We start from the raw sequence: 16,815 nt of genomic DNA on the forward strand, positions 1-16,815 counted from the left end.
TCACTGTTCAAAGCTTTCATGAATGCTAATGGGATACTTCATCAAGTCTTCTATCCCTATACGCCAGAGCAGAATGGTATCTCAGAGAGAAAGAATAGACATATAAGGGAAACCGCTGTAACCCTTTTACAAACTGCTTCTCTTCCTTCACTGTTCTGGTATCATGCATGTGCTCTTGCCACATATCTCATCAATAGGATGCCTACTACTATCCTACAAATGCTCTCTCCATTTGAAAAGTTGTACAATACGGTTCCCTCTGTTGATGTGTTAAGGGTTTTTGGATGTGCATGCTACCCTCTCATGACACCATATAGGACTGACAAGCTTCAACCCAAAACCACAAAGTGTGTCTTTATTGGTTTTGCAGCTGGATACAAAGGATACATTTGTTACAACTAGGTCACAAGAAAGTATATTATTTCAAGGCATGTCTTCTTCGATGAAACATCTTTTCCTTTCGCTGGCTCTCAATTATCTTTTGGGTCAAAGCAACATCAGCCTTGTGTATGGCCTTGCTCTTTAGCTACTCAGTTCCATGCGCAGCCTACTATCCCAGCACCGGTCCCGCACTCAACAACACATGCCACTGCAATCCTCTTGTCAGGTCAGCCTACTATCTCATCTAATACTTGTACTAATGCCACTATTCCTCCACATGCTCCTTTTGGCTCTACATTACCGTCCACAATGCACACTATTCCTTCACTTCCTTCCTCTTCTTATTTTACATCACCATCTACAATGAGCATTATTCCAGCACATGCTACCACTCCTGCAATTGACAGACACACACTATTATCCACTTTGATGAAAATGAACGTTCCATTGATATTACCTCCCAACTTGGACTTGGTCTCTCAATTGAATTGGAATGCTCACCCTCTCGACATACTAGTCACCTATCTCAGTCCAATGTTCTACATCCTGTGGAGGGTCTAACTGATGCTACAATAAATGACCATCACATGATGACTAGAAGCAAACGAGGAATTGTTAAGAAAAAGGCCTTTCTCTCTGTTCTTTCTTCTACTTGCTCCGCTCCTACAACTTTAGAACCTTACTCTCATAAAACAGCTATAAAAATTCTAGCCTAGAAGTCAGCTATGCAAGAAGAATATGATGCTCTCATCAGTCAACATACCTGGACTTTGGTTCCACTTCCTCCTGATAAAAATCTAGTCTCTTGTAAGTGGATTTATAAACTGAAGAAGAATGCAGATGGCTCTATTGCTCGACATAAAGCTCGACTTGTTGCTCGGGGCTTTAGCCAAGAATATGGTATAGATTATGACGAGACATATTCCCCTGTGGTTCGACACACAACTGTTCGTTTGATTCTGAGTATTGCAGCCTCTTATGGTTGGAAATTACATCAACTTGATGGCAAGAATGCCTTTTTGCATGGTGTGCTTAATGAAGAAGTGTATATGGCACAACCTCCTGGCTTTGAGGACTCACTGTATCCCACTCATGTTTGCAAGCTTCATAAATCTCTCTATGGCCTCAAGCAGGCACCTCAAGCCTGGAACGAAAGGTTTACCTCCTTTTTACCTTCTCTTGGCTTTAAACCCTCATATGCAGATCCATCACTCTTTACTCTTGTGTCTGGTTCTTCCAAGGCTTATCTTCTCTTATACGTCGATGACATTATACTCACTAGCAATTGTGACACACTTCTCACTGAGATTAAAACCTCCTTACAACAAGAATTCGAGATGAAGGACTTAGGTCCACTCCATTATTTTCTGGGACTCGAGATCAAATATGTCTCTCACGGTCTATTTGTGTCCCAACAAAAGTATGCCAAGGATCTCGTTCACAAAGCAGGTTTGGATGATTGTCATTCTCACATTACTCCATGTCAGTCCGGTCTCAAACTTCTCAAAGACCATGGCACACCTCTCTCTTCCACCGATGCTGCTCAATTCAGAAGTCTTGTGGGGTGCTTGCAGTATCTTACCTTCACAAGGCGTGACATTGCCTTTAGTGTAAACTCTGTGTGTCAATTTTTACATTGCCCCACTGATCAACACTTCAATGCTGCTAAACGCATACTCAAGTACATCAAAGGTACATCTGATTATGGCATTACCTTCAGGAGGGGGTCCTCTTCTTCTTCGGATACTAGTCTATCGCTTCAAGTCTAGTCTGATCATAATCTCTCTCTTCAAGCCTATAGTGATGTCGATTGGACTGGGGACCCGAATGATCGAAAGTCCACCACAGGCTTTGTAATTTTACTTAATGGTACTCCCGTTTCGTGGTGTAGTAAGAAGCAAACCGCTGTTTCCAGGTCCTCTACTGAGGCCGAGTATCGTAGTATGGCTGATACAACCTCTGAGCTACATGGCTTCAGCTTCTCCTAGCTGACTTGCATCTCTCTCTTGACTCTACACCTACACTCCATTGTGATAACATCTCCGCACTTGCCCTTGCTACAAACCCTGTGCTTAATTCCAAGTTGAAGCATATTGAAGTTGATGTCCATTTTACAAGAGATAAAGTAAGAGATGGTTCCATTCGGCTCCAATTTGTTTGCTCCCAGGAACAGCTCGCTGATCTCTTTACCAAGGGTCTCTGTTCTCCTCAACACAATTATTTGTGCTCCAGCTTGAAGCTTGGTCCCCCACATCAAGCTGCGGAGGGGTGATAACATATATACATATATACACGCGTTGCACCATTTACCATTTACCATTTACCTTTTATCTTTGCCTCATGTGTTGTGTAGCCTTCGTGTGTTATTGTGACACGCGTCACCTTGCTGCTGGTCTCATGGAAGATTAGTTACGTTGGATTAGTTACGTTGATTAGTTAGCATGCTAATTAAGCCTATTGGCTTGTTACTATAAATACGTAACCCAAATCCCTCTGTAACAATTAAGTCCAATATATCAAATCAGTTTCTATTTTCTGGTTTTTCTCTCAAGCTTATCTTGAAACTTTCACAAAGTTCTCATTCTGTGCTTGAAAAGGTAGTTGAAAGATCTCGATGTTTAAGGGTTTTAGATTTGCAAGGTGTGTCCTTGGAGGACTTTCCCAACAGTGTTCTTGCTCTCACTCTCTTAAAATACTTGAGTCTCAGAGAAACCAACATTAAAACAGTTCCAAAGTCCATAAAGAATCTAGCACTCTTGGAAACCTTGGATCTTAAGCACACTCAAGTCACCACTTTACCAAAAGAGATTTATGAGCTCCACAGTATGCGCCATCTTTTAATGTATCGCTAATTCGCTATGACGTCAAGAATTATGTGATGTTTGGAGATGCCCAAGGAGTGGAGGTTTCTCAAAGCATGCTTTCTACAGCGAATATTGTAGCTTTATCATCTATACAAAATTTGTCACTTAGAGCAAGTGCACCGATCTTGCTTTGCCCGGGCAAAAGGGGAGAATGATGATGTGGTGACCAGGCATAATGAAAATGAAGCTTCCACCGGTGATTGCTTGACTGGGCAAAGCTTGGCTTTGCATGACTGGGGTCAAAAAAAAGGGCAAGGCTATGACTTTTTTCTTGCCCCAAGTCATGGAGCTGCCAGCCCCATATTGTGAGGAACGTGGGTGATGTCAGGAAGAAAAGCAAAGAGGCAGGACACTTGGCAGCGCTGGGTTGGCTTCTTAAGTGATTTTGATTCCAATGTGAACAGTGGACAGTAAATACAAACAGTAACCGTGAACAGTAAAATATGGACAGTGATTTAAACAACTAAATCCAATGGTGAACAGTAATATGAACAGTGATTTGCGTGAACAGTGTTGACCGGCAAGAAAAACAGCTGGTATAAACCTATGTCCAGTGGTAGTGAATAGTAACTTGACTTCTCGACTTTGCCTTTTCTTGACTACGGGTGCACTTGCTCTTATGAAGGTGAAAAACAACAAAAAACTCATTAAAGCCTTGGGAAGGCTAACTGATCTTAGAAAGCTGGGGCTGACAGACGGAAGAGATCTGTGTTTAGCCATTCAAAAGATGGAGCATCTTTCAACGTAAGATCAACAAGTGTGGACGAGTATCTTGAGTTGGATCATATGCAATCTGGATCCCCTCCACCACTCTATCTAGAGAGATTATATTTGAAAGGGCGTCTAGAGAAAAGTTACCACGGTGGATTCCTAAGCTTAATAGTCTAGCAAAGATTGGTTTGAAGTGGTCAAAGCTGAATGCTAACCCACTTGACGCCCTTCAAGGTTTGCCTAATCTAATGCAGCTCGAGTTGGTTGACTATGACCGAGGGAAAGTGCTAGAATTCAGTACCAATACGTTCAAGAAACTAAAGATATTACATATTGAACAATTTGAAGGGCTAAATATGATGGTAGTCGAGAGTGGAGCAATGCCTATACTTGAGAAGCTAACCATGTGTAAATGTCGGAATTTGAAGTCACTTCCAGCATTTGGCCCTGATGATCTGAAATCAGTGGAGGAACTGCTTCTGTATGACATGCACAAGGAATTCATTGCTAGGCTTCAGAATTATTCTAAAGACCGTCTGGGGCATCAGCATGTTAGAGTCATACATTCTTTCAGTCTCGGCAGCAATCATTCGTTCACTGATTTCAAGAATCTTTCTCCATCACAGTGGCTTGTGGAACACTAAATTGTTGTGGACTCTAGAAAGGAGCACAAGCTAGGTAAGGATTCAATTCTTTATAATTTACGAATATTATTGTGAATGGCAATAGTTTTGCTCGATACAGATCAATGATTTTCAGTACCAATTGTGACCCTAGCTTTTTTTTCTATCCAGGCAGCTTGGCAGCTTTGGACTTCAGAGGGAGTATACTGAGGTGAAGAAGGGTTTATAACTTCAATGAAGTTAAAGAATTGAGCAGGATCCCATCCTTAGTACTCTCTGAAATGGTTATTACATATTTCTTGCTTTATTGGGATCAGATTCCCTATTGCTGAATTTGTCTGTTAGTTTTCTTTTCGTGTGGTGCTACTTTTGTTAGTTGCTGTCGCTGTTGTTGTTATTGCTTCTGGTTGCTTCCCTCTGAGCAGAAGCCATTCTTTCTTCATCAATAAAATGAACTCTTTCAGGCTTTATTCAGGAAAAGTAAACGATATGTATAGAGGAGAGTCAGGAAAACTGAGTTCTAATTGTTTTTATAAGTCCTTACTGTTTTTATACTCGTTTGTATCATCAGAAATGAGTCAAGGCATAAGTATTTCAGTTACGCTGCAGGTTTGGAGTAGAAAGGGTAGCGTGTTCTTTTTCTCTTCTTTTCTTTTGTTTTTTTTGAGTGGAAATAATTAAATAAAAGGCCAGGTAGGCAATTTCTGGCCATCCCTACTATGGGCCTGTGAGACCATCCATGTCTGGGCTCTCTCAGTGCATTAGCGTTGCGCTATATAATGGGCCTGATTTACCAACTCAGGCCACCTAAGGGTTTGTTACTTTGTAAACCAAGCAAAGGTCATCGACAAAGTTTTTGGCACCCTCGTTTCTTTCTTTTTTTCTTTTTTTTTCTTTGGGTTCTTATCCTGGAGTCTTGGTAGCTATAAGTGGAGAACGGAATAGGGGAAAGATCTCTTTAACCAATATCACCTGCAAGACGAGAGAGTTTAGAAGATACCTATTTCCGGAATTAAGGTTAGAATTCACGGCTCTGTCATGGATGTTGGTACAACAAAGTTTAGGGATCAAACAAAGTTTGCAAGACTTCATTCCATGCTTCTATCCACCAATTAAATACATAACTATTGGGAACAAAAAAAATCCTTTATTTTGTAAAGCCCTCTTTTTTTCAGAAATAGAAAGAAGGCTAGGGAAAGAAAAAAAAAACATAGAGGAATTGGGTTTCTTTCAATAAATAAATATATATATATATATGTTAAAGGAAAAACACATTATGTGCCTTTGTCAAAGAAACTGACGAAAGAAGAAATCAAGGAATTACAATCAGCATTTACTATCATTATTGTAATTGATGTTAATCGATGTTTCCATTGTAATTTTATCTCTATATAAAGGGGCTATGAAATGAAATGAGTAGACTAATTCCAATTCTCATTTTACTTTTACACGTTATCAGCACGCTCAGAGCCAATAGCCAAGAAAAAAATTCTAGGTTCGAAAAAAAATCCAAACCCTAGCAGAAATTTTTTTTCTTCTTCTGTCGGCCGCCACCATAACAAAAAAAAAAACAAAATTATTCCCCGTGCAGCAGCCCCACCCTCTGCCCTCCCCAGCGCGCGTCTTCATCTGGCCTCGCAGCCTCCGTCTCAATCCCAGTCCAAAGCAATTTGCTCTCCGCACCCATCTTCCTCTAGCAAACACCGGCAGACCATCTGACCGCGTGGCCTCCAGCCCAGCCTAGCGTAGCCGTGCACCAGCCCACTGCCCCGCGCTGCCTACCAGCCTACTGCCCGTTGCCCCGCTCAGCAGTGCCATAGAAACAGCAGCACACGCCCAGCAGCACCACCACCACCTTCGATCCAGCCCAGCCAGCGCGTCTGCGCAGCCCCACCCCCGCGCGCAGCACTTTGCGTCCTGCCCAGCCCTGCCTCCCCGACGCATAGCCACCACCTGCAAACCAGAAGGAGGAAGCCAACACCTACAAACCAGACGAAGGAAGAAGAGAAAAGAAAAGAAAAAAAGGGACCCGACATAGTAGGAAAAAAAAAAAAAAGAACTGGCCCAATTTTTATTTTTTTTTTATAAAAAACAAAGAAACAAGCCCTGCGGCCCAGAAAAGAAAAAAAACAAAAACAGGCCCTGCAACCCAGAAAAAAAAAAAAAAAAAAAAAAAAAAAAAAAAAGGGAAAAGAAAAAGAAACAAAACAAAGCCCACTGCTGAAAAGAAAGAGGAAGCGGCCTTGATTATCTCAAGCCCAAGAACATCACTACGCACGTCTGCATCAACACGCGCGTGCGCTAGGATTATTTTATTTTCTCGAAACCAAGTATGTTCTCTTTTATTTATTTAATTTCATACTATTGTATATTTAATCATTTATAATTAGAATTTATCTTAGCAAGCTTTATATTTTATTGTTTATGTTTTTATCATGAACTTTTGAGCATGTTTAGTTAGACAATATTGATCCTTTTAAGCATGTCTTGTTATTTGTGTTTTATATAATTATCTTTAAGCATGATTATATATTTTACTGTTTATATTTTTGTAAAATTTCAAGCATGTTTTGTGAATTTTATTTACGTTTATTTATTTACGCATGATATATTATTGCTATTATTATGTGTAATATATATTTTGTTGTATATTTGTGAACTTTGAGCATGCCATGTAATTTATTTTTAATGTCATGTACTTTATTTTTATACATACTATCTCTTATTTATTATTACATGTGCTATGGTTATTTCTAGAATGCAACATATAAATCCTGTTTTGCCAGGATAATGAAAATTTATGCGCATTATACATATATACTTACAGTGATAAAGCATTTTCACATAGCATCGAAAAAAATGTGTGACCATTACGAATCTTGGTCTTGAAATCTAATTCATGTTCTTTGGAAAATAATTCACGTGGATGTCTTTATGACTGCGTAATTTATTTCTTCTCTCTTGATTATGTAGATGGCTGATCCAACTCGACCTGAATTTGACATTTTGGACTCAGAAGGACTTGAATACCACCGTCGGGTTTTCGATGTAGAAACTGCCTTTGTGGCAAAAGACTGCATTGCCACCATTACGGACGCCAAAAATCATGTACCGTCTAATAAGGTGACAGCAAGTGCCTTAATGTTTTTGAGGTGACATATTGATCCTAGCCTACGCTAGGAGTACCTTCAGTTGAAGACACCCAAAGAATTGTGGGATGCCCTTAAGGGACGTTTTGGGAACATTAATGACACCTTGCTCCCAGAACTGACCATTCAGTGGAATGAAATCCTCTTACTTGACTACAAAAGGGTCAATGACTTCAACAAGGACATGTTGCGCCTAAAGACACATCTAAATTTATGTGTAAAGGAACTCAGAGAAGATGATATGATCCAGAAGACTCTTTCCACTTTTCCTACTTCAGCACTTATACTAGCGAACTAGTATAGGCTGGAGTATGACAACAAAAGAATCACAACATTCAATAAGCTGATCAACCTACTGCAAGTGGCTGAGAGGCATAATGATGTTCTTTTGAACAACAAAGTCAGGCCTGTTGGGACAAATAAAATTCCCGAGGCTAATTTTGGCAAAGTGAAAAGTGGAAAGAACCCCAATGTAAAAGGGGTTGGACGTGCTGATCCCTACCCACGTGGCAAGGGACATGGGGGTTGTGGTATGGGCCGTGGAGGCCCTCCCAATGTATGGCGCAGAGATGGTGGTACTGGCCCTAGTGGTCATGGAAACAAGGTGCACAGGGCACCTAAGAATCCTTCAGTCAAATAGGATAGAGTTGACAATGAACCATGCTATAGGTGTGGAGTCATTGGGCATTGGTACAAGAACTGCCAAGCAAACAACAGGGTAGCAGCCAATTACAAGAGATATAGGGAGTCTAAAGAACAAGAGACTCACTATATGGAAGAAGGAGGCCATGACGCAAACGTCAACCTCACAATTGCAGACTTTAATGGCAACAAGGAACTTGCTCAGTCAATCGATGCCCCAGATTTTGACTGATCTGCTTTATTTATTTTATTTTCCAAAAACAGTTGTGAAGGCATAATGCCTCATCTTTAATTAGACTATTACTTGGTCTTAAAGTTTATTTCAATAATGGTTTGATGAATTAGATTTCTGAACAAGACCTTGATTTTATTATCGTTGGCTTATTAATAAATTTTGGATTTTATTCGGAAGCAATTGAATTTATTCAAATTTATTTGCTACACATAGTTACATGGTTCGAAATAGCACTATAAAGATGTAAAGGAATACGTCTACAGAAAAAAATTATTAGAACGAAAAGATTAGCACTCTACCTAAAATAGAAATACTCTAAAGAAAATGAGATATATTTTTCAAATTAATTAATAATACCTCCTGTTTTATAGAAATGAATCGAGGAGACGCTCTGTATGTACTAAGAGCTAATCGAACCTTGTTAAGCTTCAAAGATATTCGTGTCAACGGTTATCTTGTAGAAACACATTGTGAGAATGGAACTGAATATGGAAGGAAACGCATTTTAGAGAAACTTATGAGTCAATCTAGTGGAATGTACCTCACTACGATTCGGACCATTGAATCCTATGCTGTCACCAACAATGAAATGTAGGACACTGACTCATACAGGCTTTGGCATGAACCCCTAGGACACTTCGGTAGTGACATGATGATCTGTATTTTCAAGAACTCACACGGACATCCCTTCTTTTGAGTGAAAAATAACATGGGACAAAAATCCGCTACACTGCAAGGTGTCGGTCCTAGTACTGCACAAATGCAGCCATTGCCTTCTGAAGTACCAGAAGCACTACCTCCCTCCCATTATGCCTCATTGACTATTTCAAAGGCACATCACTTATTTTGCAAAGCCTGTTCTTTAGCAAAAACAGGATCGAGACCTTCCTACGCTAAAGACACAAAACAAAACATTCCATTCTTACAAAGGATACAAGGAGATATCTGTGGACCTATCCATCCAGAATGCGGACCATTCAAGTACTTTATGGTTCTGATGGATGCTTCGACACGCTGATCACATGTCGCTTTTTTGTCCACAAGAAATGCTGCATTTGCAAAACTCCTAGCACAGATTATACGTTTAAGGGCTCACCATCCTGATCATCCTATCAAGTCTATAAGACTTGATAACACTGGAGAGTTTACATCAAAAGCATTTGATGATTATTGCATGTCTATTGGGATCCATGTAGAGCATCCTGTACCCCATGTGCATACACAAAATGGTCTCGCAGAAGCCGCCATCAAAAGGCTACAGATGGTGGCTAAGGCACTGGTTATGTGCACCAACCTGCCTATATCTACATGGAGTTATGCAATATTGCACGCAACTTTACTTATTCATTTCAGACTCACAACTACCCAACCATTTTCTGCGTACCAGTTGGTAACTGGATATGAGCCTGATATTTCACACTTACGCATATTTGGTTGCACAGTATATGTGTCTATTACGCCCCCAAAGCGCACTAAAATGGGTCCCCAGAGACGATTAAGTACTTGTGTTGGATATGAATCCCCAACAATTATCCGCTACTTGGAACCCTTGACAAGCAATCTCTTTACCGCTAGATTTGAAGATTGTCACTTTGATGAGACAGTTTTCCCGTCGTTAGGGGGAGATAGGAAAAATGATTTTCTAAGGGAACGACATGAATTGTCGTGGTTTGTCCCCACTTTGTCTCATTTTGATCATCGTACTTCACAATGTGAAAGTGAAGTGAAAAGAATAATCGATCTTCTGAACGTAGCAGATTCGATGCCTGATGTGTTTACTGATATCGCAAAAGTGACGAGATCACATATACCAGCTGCAAATGTGCCTGCAAGGTTAGAAGTCCCCAACAAGGGGCACGGCGCCGCAGATAGAGACGCTGCAACTACACATAGTGGAGGTATGGTTGAGGCCGTGGCTCCCCAAAGGAAGAGGGGGAGGCCACTTGGTACGATTGACACTCACCCAAGGAAGAAGAGGGCCGATCCATTAATCATCAATGTAGAGAATCCCTTTCATGAGATTGTCTCTGATTATAGTTATGTCCATGAATCAATACTAGAGGAAGCTCCGATGTTTGAAATTGCTCTAGAGAACAAAGAAATCTCAATGGATTATGAGAGTGCGTATGAGTTGATGGAAAGATCTTCCATACAAATTGATGATATATTTGCATATACTGTTGCTTAAGAAATCATAGAGCACAATGATATCGAACCACGCTCTGTTGCAGAATGTCAACAAAGAGCAGATTGGCCTAAATGGAAAGAAGCAATCAGGGCAGAATTAGATTCTCTGGCAAAGAGACGGGTATTTCATCCGGTAGTGCTAACCCCACCAAATGTAAAGCCTGTAGGACATAAATAGGTCTTTATCAGAAAGCGTAATGAGAAGAATGAAGTCCTGAGGTACAACTGTACAAGGCTTGCCTTGTGGCGCAAGGTTTCTCACAACGCCTTGGAATGGACTACGTGGAGACATACTCTTCTGTAATGGACGTTATAACGTTCCGCTACTGAGTTAGCTTGGTAGTTTCCGAAAGACTGGAAATGCAACTCATGGATGTGGTTACCGCAGATCTCTATGAGGATCTTGATTCAGAGATATATATGAAACTGCCTGATGGCCTTACATTACCCAAATCAAGTGACTCTAAACCACGGAGTGCGTTTGCAATTAGGTTGAAACGCTCACTTTACGGCTTGAAACAATCCGGGCGGATGTGGTATACCCGTTTTAAGTGACTATTTGATTGGGAAGGGATATAAGAACAATGAATTATGCCCCTGTGAATTCATAAAGAAAACAAGTTCTGGATTTGCAATTGTAGCTGTATATGTCAATGATATGAACATAATAGGTACTCTTGATGAAATAAGAGAAACCGCGAGCTACTTGAAATCCGAATTTGAGATGAAGCATCTTGGGAAAACTCGATTCTGTTTAGGCCTTGAACTAGAACACCGAGTTTGTGGAATACTAATCCACCAGTCTGCGTACGTCCAAAAGATGCTCAAGCGATTTAACATGGACAAAGCGCATCCTGCTAGCACACCCATGATCGGTCGAAGTTTGGATGTAAAGAAAGATCCATTTCGTCCAAAGGAAGTTGACCAAGAGGTGTTGTGTTGAGTCACAAATTACTTATGCAATTGTGCCCCATAATTATGAAAATTGATTTGTCTTCCACTCCATTTTACCCTTTTTAATCCATTTCCTTTTATTTGTAGGAAACCTTGCATTGAGAATAAAATGACCATTTGAGGCTTGAAATGTGGAGATTTGAAGTTAGGAGAAGAAGACACGGAGATTGGAAGAAAATTGCAAATCGACTTTTCCGGCGACTTTTCCGGCAAACTTTTCCAGCAAGCCGCCACTCATGGAGGGTCTTTTCTCCAGCAAAGGAGGACCATGGTTGTGAAAATATCCCATCACTTGAAATTCAAATATCTCCCTACACCTTGTCCTTTTGTCACCTTGTCTATTTGGGACCATTTGGGAGACAAGGTGTAAGAGCATCTCTTGCACACTTTGGGACCAAGGAGGACACACATAGCTGATCAAGGAGAGGCCAAAGGGGATTATTCAGAATTCTTGACTCCATTCAATCATCATCATCCTATCCAATATCCATTTTTCTCTCTAGAGAAGACACCACCATTTCCACCACTAAAACCACCATCTCCACCTCTAAAACCTCCATTTCCACCACTACAACCTTCATTTCCTTCACCATTCAACACCACAACTCATCTTAGAGATCCCAAATTTCACTATTCTTACCAATATCAAGAGCTTGGAGCAAGGAGAAGGAGGTGACTACCACCACATCATGTTCTTGGAGACCCATCTCCACCACCTCTTCCGGCATCATCAATAGTCACCCGTTACTCTCTATCTCTTTATGTATTTGATGTTTAATAGAATGTTGAAGCTTGTGTATCTAGCTATGTGTGAGTAGAGAACTAGTTGGGGCTAGGGTTGAAAGCCCTAGCCAAACTTGCTTGGATTGATGCTTTTGTTTATAAATTGATGCAAATTCATGTTGTCATTCTCACATGCTAAGTCAATAGTTGAATGCATTACTTAGACCTAATCAATTTGAGTTATGTGTTTGCCATGACATGAAGTTTTTCCTAGAGATTGATTACCTCTAGGCAAAAAGGGAGCATGAAAGCACACCATGTGTGCATGTGAGGGTAGTGAGCTAAAATCACCTAGAGATAGGATTGTTTTGCTTGCTTGGTTACCTAAACTCTAAGCTTTATGCATTTAGGAGAAAATGATTGAGACCTATCCGGTAATTGAATTTGTCTCTAGGTAGTTAGCTCTAGACTTATCCGGTTAGAATTAATAAAATGAAAGGGGTTTAAGCCTTAATAGTCCTATCCGGATGCTAAGAGGGTAGTTGGACAATTAGCTTTGCATCATTCATATTCAATTACTTTAATGCTTGCAAGGGAGGCAAAAGGTGAAACCCGATGCCCTAACTCCCATCCATTTGATAACAACTTGTTTTGTTTAACTTAGTTTATATTACTTGCTTTCATTGTTTCAATTTAAATAGAAACCAATCTCAAAATCAAAATCAAATCTCTACACACCATCTTGCACATACTCACCATGAACTTTGGTTCACTTGTGAGCCTTTGTTTGTGATTGTATATTTGCATATTCTTCTAGTTTTTCCTTAGGTTTTCCCTAGCTAGGAAAGGATTTACCAATCCTCGTGGGTTCGACATCCGTACTTAATCCCCTATTCTATAACTTGTACCTCTTGCACTTGAGGGTGGCTTTAATGCTAACATGTTGGGAGCTGAAATTCCCTATCTAAGTGCAATAGGCGCATTATTGTACGTAGCCCATCGTACTCGACCAGACATTGCATTCTCAGTGAACTTGTTAGCTAGATTTAGCTCAGTGACAACGCAGCGTCACTGGAATGGTATCAAAAATATTTTCCGATACCTAAAAGGAACCATTGACTTGGGACTGTTCTTTCCCTAGAGAGAGACAAGAAGGACTGCAGATGGAACTGCAATTCCTAAAGGAAATGTTGATGGCGAAAGCGCCACCCACTACACCGAAACGCCAAATGATGTTTTGGTTGGTTTTGATGATGCTGGGTACCTCTTTGACCCACATAAAAGTCGTTCCTAAACTGGTTATGTATTTACCATTAGGAACACGGCGATATCTTGGAGATCAACCAAGCAAACCCTTGTGACTACCTTTTCGAACCACTCAGAGATCATTGCTCTACATGAGGTGGTTCATGAGTGTGTATGGTTAAGAGCTATCATTACACATATTCAAGGGACTAGTGGTTTGAGTTCTACCACTGAAGAGCCTACTTGCATTTATGAAGATAATGCAGCTTGCATCGAACAGATGAAGCTAGGATATATCAAGGGTGATAATACAAAACACATATCGCCAAAGTTTTTCTACAATCAGCAACAACAGGGTCTCCTCAAGATTCAAGTGAATCAAATAAGGTCTGAGGAGAATGTGGTAGATTTGTTCACCAAATCATTACTCAATGCCACATTTGAGAAACATGTGAAAAACATAGGAATGCGAAGACTTTCCAATCTCCTTTGATTAATGTAAGTATCAGGGGGAGGTGTAGACATCAGGGGGAGTCTAACACACACACATGTCATCCTCAAATGTAGAAGGTGTGTTGTGCTCTTTTCCTTCGACCAAGGTGTATTTTTTGTCCCACAGGGTTTTTATTGTTACTTGGCAAGGTTTTCAGTGAGGCAACAACTCATGCACCATTTCGTCTTTGACTTGGCACAAGGGGGAGTGTTAAAGGAAAAACACATTATCTGTCTTAATCAAAGAAACTAACGAAAGAGGGAATCAAGGAATTGCAATCACATCACAATCAGCATTTACAATCATTATTGTAATTGATATTAATCAATGTTTCCATTGTAATTTTATCCCTATATAAAGGGGCTATGAAATGAAATGAGTAGACCAATTTCAATTCTCATTTTACTTTTACAATATATATATATATATATATTTTTATCCTTTTCAGACTTTCTTTTGGTCTGTTGAACCAAGAGATTATAAGCATGTTGCACTTTTTTTTTAACACATGACAACATTTAATAAAGGCTAACTCGGTGTATCACACTATCACATATACATAAGTAACAGAGTATCAAACCACTGCAAGTGGCCTAGTGGTTCTTCCCTAGTTGGGTGTGCTCCCCAACCTAGGTTCTTTGAAGCTGTCAAAGTGGTTAGGCACTGTGTTGCAATGCACAGTTGGAGCATTTCACATGCGCCGAAGGGGTTTATCTTGGGTCTAGGAAGCCTTTGGGTTCCCCTTGACAAAATAAAAAAGTAACAGAGTATCAGATAGTTTTCGTAAATGGTTTCTAACTAACTAAATAAGCCGCCTACCTCTTCCTTGGAACCCTAGCCAAGTTGGGGCATCCAAACAGTGCTCGTCCAACCAGGGGCGGAATTACGTTTAGGTCCGGACCCCCCCCCAAAAAAAAATTTCCTAAACAATCTCAATTAGGCAATTAGCTTATAATTTTCCTTAATTATACCCTATTTATCTTCAATTTTATTAATGGACCCCCCCCCCCCCCTCCCCCACACACACACACCTCTCTGTAATGTAAGCAATGATTTCGTTCAAATTTTGTTTTTTGATAATTTTTAGGGTTTTTAATTGTTTCCTTTTGCATTAACTTATCATGAATCATATTTGAAATGGTCTTTTTTTCCTCTTTCTCCATTTAGCATTCCTTAATGAGCTTCATAGTATTTACTCTTTTTTTTATGACCAGTTTCATATGCTATATATTTATGTTTGCTCTTGAGAGAAAAAATATTTGTTATTGAACAAAAGTTTTAATTCGGAGCCCCCACCATAAAATTGGTTCTGCCCCTGCGTCCAACTATGACCGACATCAGTGCCGCCCTTGTAGCGCTGTTGGTGTGTGCTGCTACCAGACAGGTGGCTTTCTAAGGTGGGCATTCTCAGGATGGCTTGGCTTAATGGTTGATCAATATGCGCTCATTTTATTCTGGTTAACCTATTATTGTGGAGGATCATGATCACCAACTGGATCGACCGGATTGCTAGGTTTCCAGGCGGCGGTGACAGGCTTCATTGAGGAGGTCGGCAACGAGGCTGATGTAGGGACTCGGGTCTAGCTACTTTTCCTGGTTGTTTTCTTTGTCCTCTAGGTGGCGGAGGCTGCACGGCGTGTCTGGGTGACAGGTCGTGGAGGCAGAGGCTGTGCTGCATGCCTAGGCTGCAGGTCGGGGCTGCAATGGTTGCACAGCTAGCAACGGGTTGCAGCATTGTGTTGCTAGGAATTAACTTAGGCCGTTTATTGGGCCTAGGGTTTGGTTGTCTTGTGGGCTTGGGCCTCTAGTTTAGCTTTTAGCTTGTTTTTACTAAATAATTCTCTATATTTCTAGGGACTATGCTTGTTAGTTTTCTTACGAGTGCTAACGAGTATAGTTTTACTTGACCTATTACTATGTCCTAGATTATCGTAGTTAATAGGCTTGCTTTAATAAGTGAGCACTGGATGTCTAATAAATGGTCTAGCACTATGTACCATATGTTACCTCCATAACCTCTTGTATATCTTAGAATGGTAGCGGAGGGGTATGTAATGGTCATTCTGGCTTGTGCTTTTAGTAATATTATTGATAGATTGATTCAAAAAAAAAAAAAAGTAACCGAGTATCAGACCTATTAATGTGTCTCATGTATTGCTCTTTTTCAGGCGTATTCACTCGTTCATATATTCTTCTAATTTCTGAAGTGTTTAATTGTTTATATCTCAACCAAGTTTCATTAATATTTTCATAAAAAATAATAGACATTGCGGAGGAAGTCAATTACCACTAGAATACCTTTTCAGCAATCTTGGATCAAAATTAAGGGTCATTCTAGACCAACACCGAGAAACCGAACCATTTATACTGATTGGTCTGATTTTTCTGTTGAAAATCAATTCCAAACCTTAACCTACCTCAATCAGTCTAAATATAAAAGTTTATCAACAACATATTACCTTTTAATTTTATTTCAGTTTGAATTTATGAGAAACCATAACTCGTTAGTTGGTCCTATTTACTCTTTTTTTGTTGATAATCGGATCGATGCAACCTCTAATTATAATTTAGGGAAATAAGTAATATGGTTCAGAAAAAAAAAAAAGCA

The sequence above is a fragment of the Rosa chinensis genome, chromosome 5 (assembly GCF_002994745.2).
Source record: "Rosa chinensis cultivar Old Blush chromosome 5, RchiOBHm-V2, whole genome shotgun sequence".
Taxonomy (NCBI): domain Eukaryota; kingdom Viridiplantae; phylum Streptophyta; class Magnoliopsida; order Rosales; family Rosaceae; genus Rosa; species Rosa chinensis.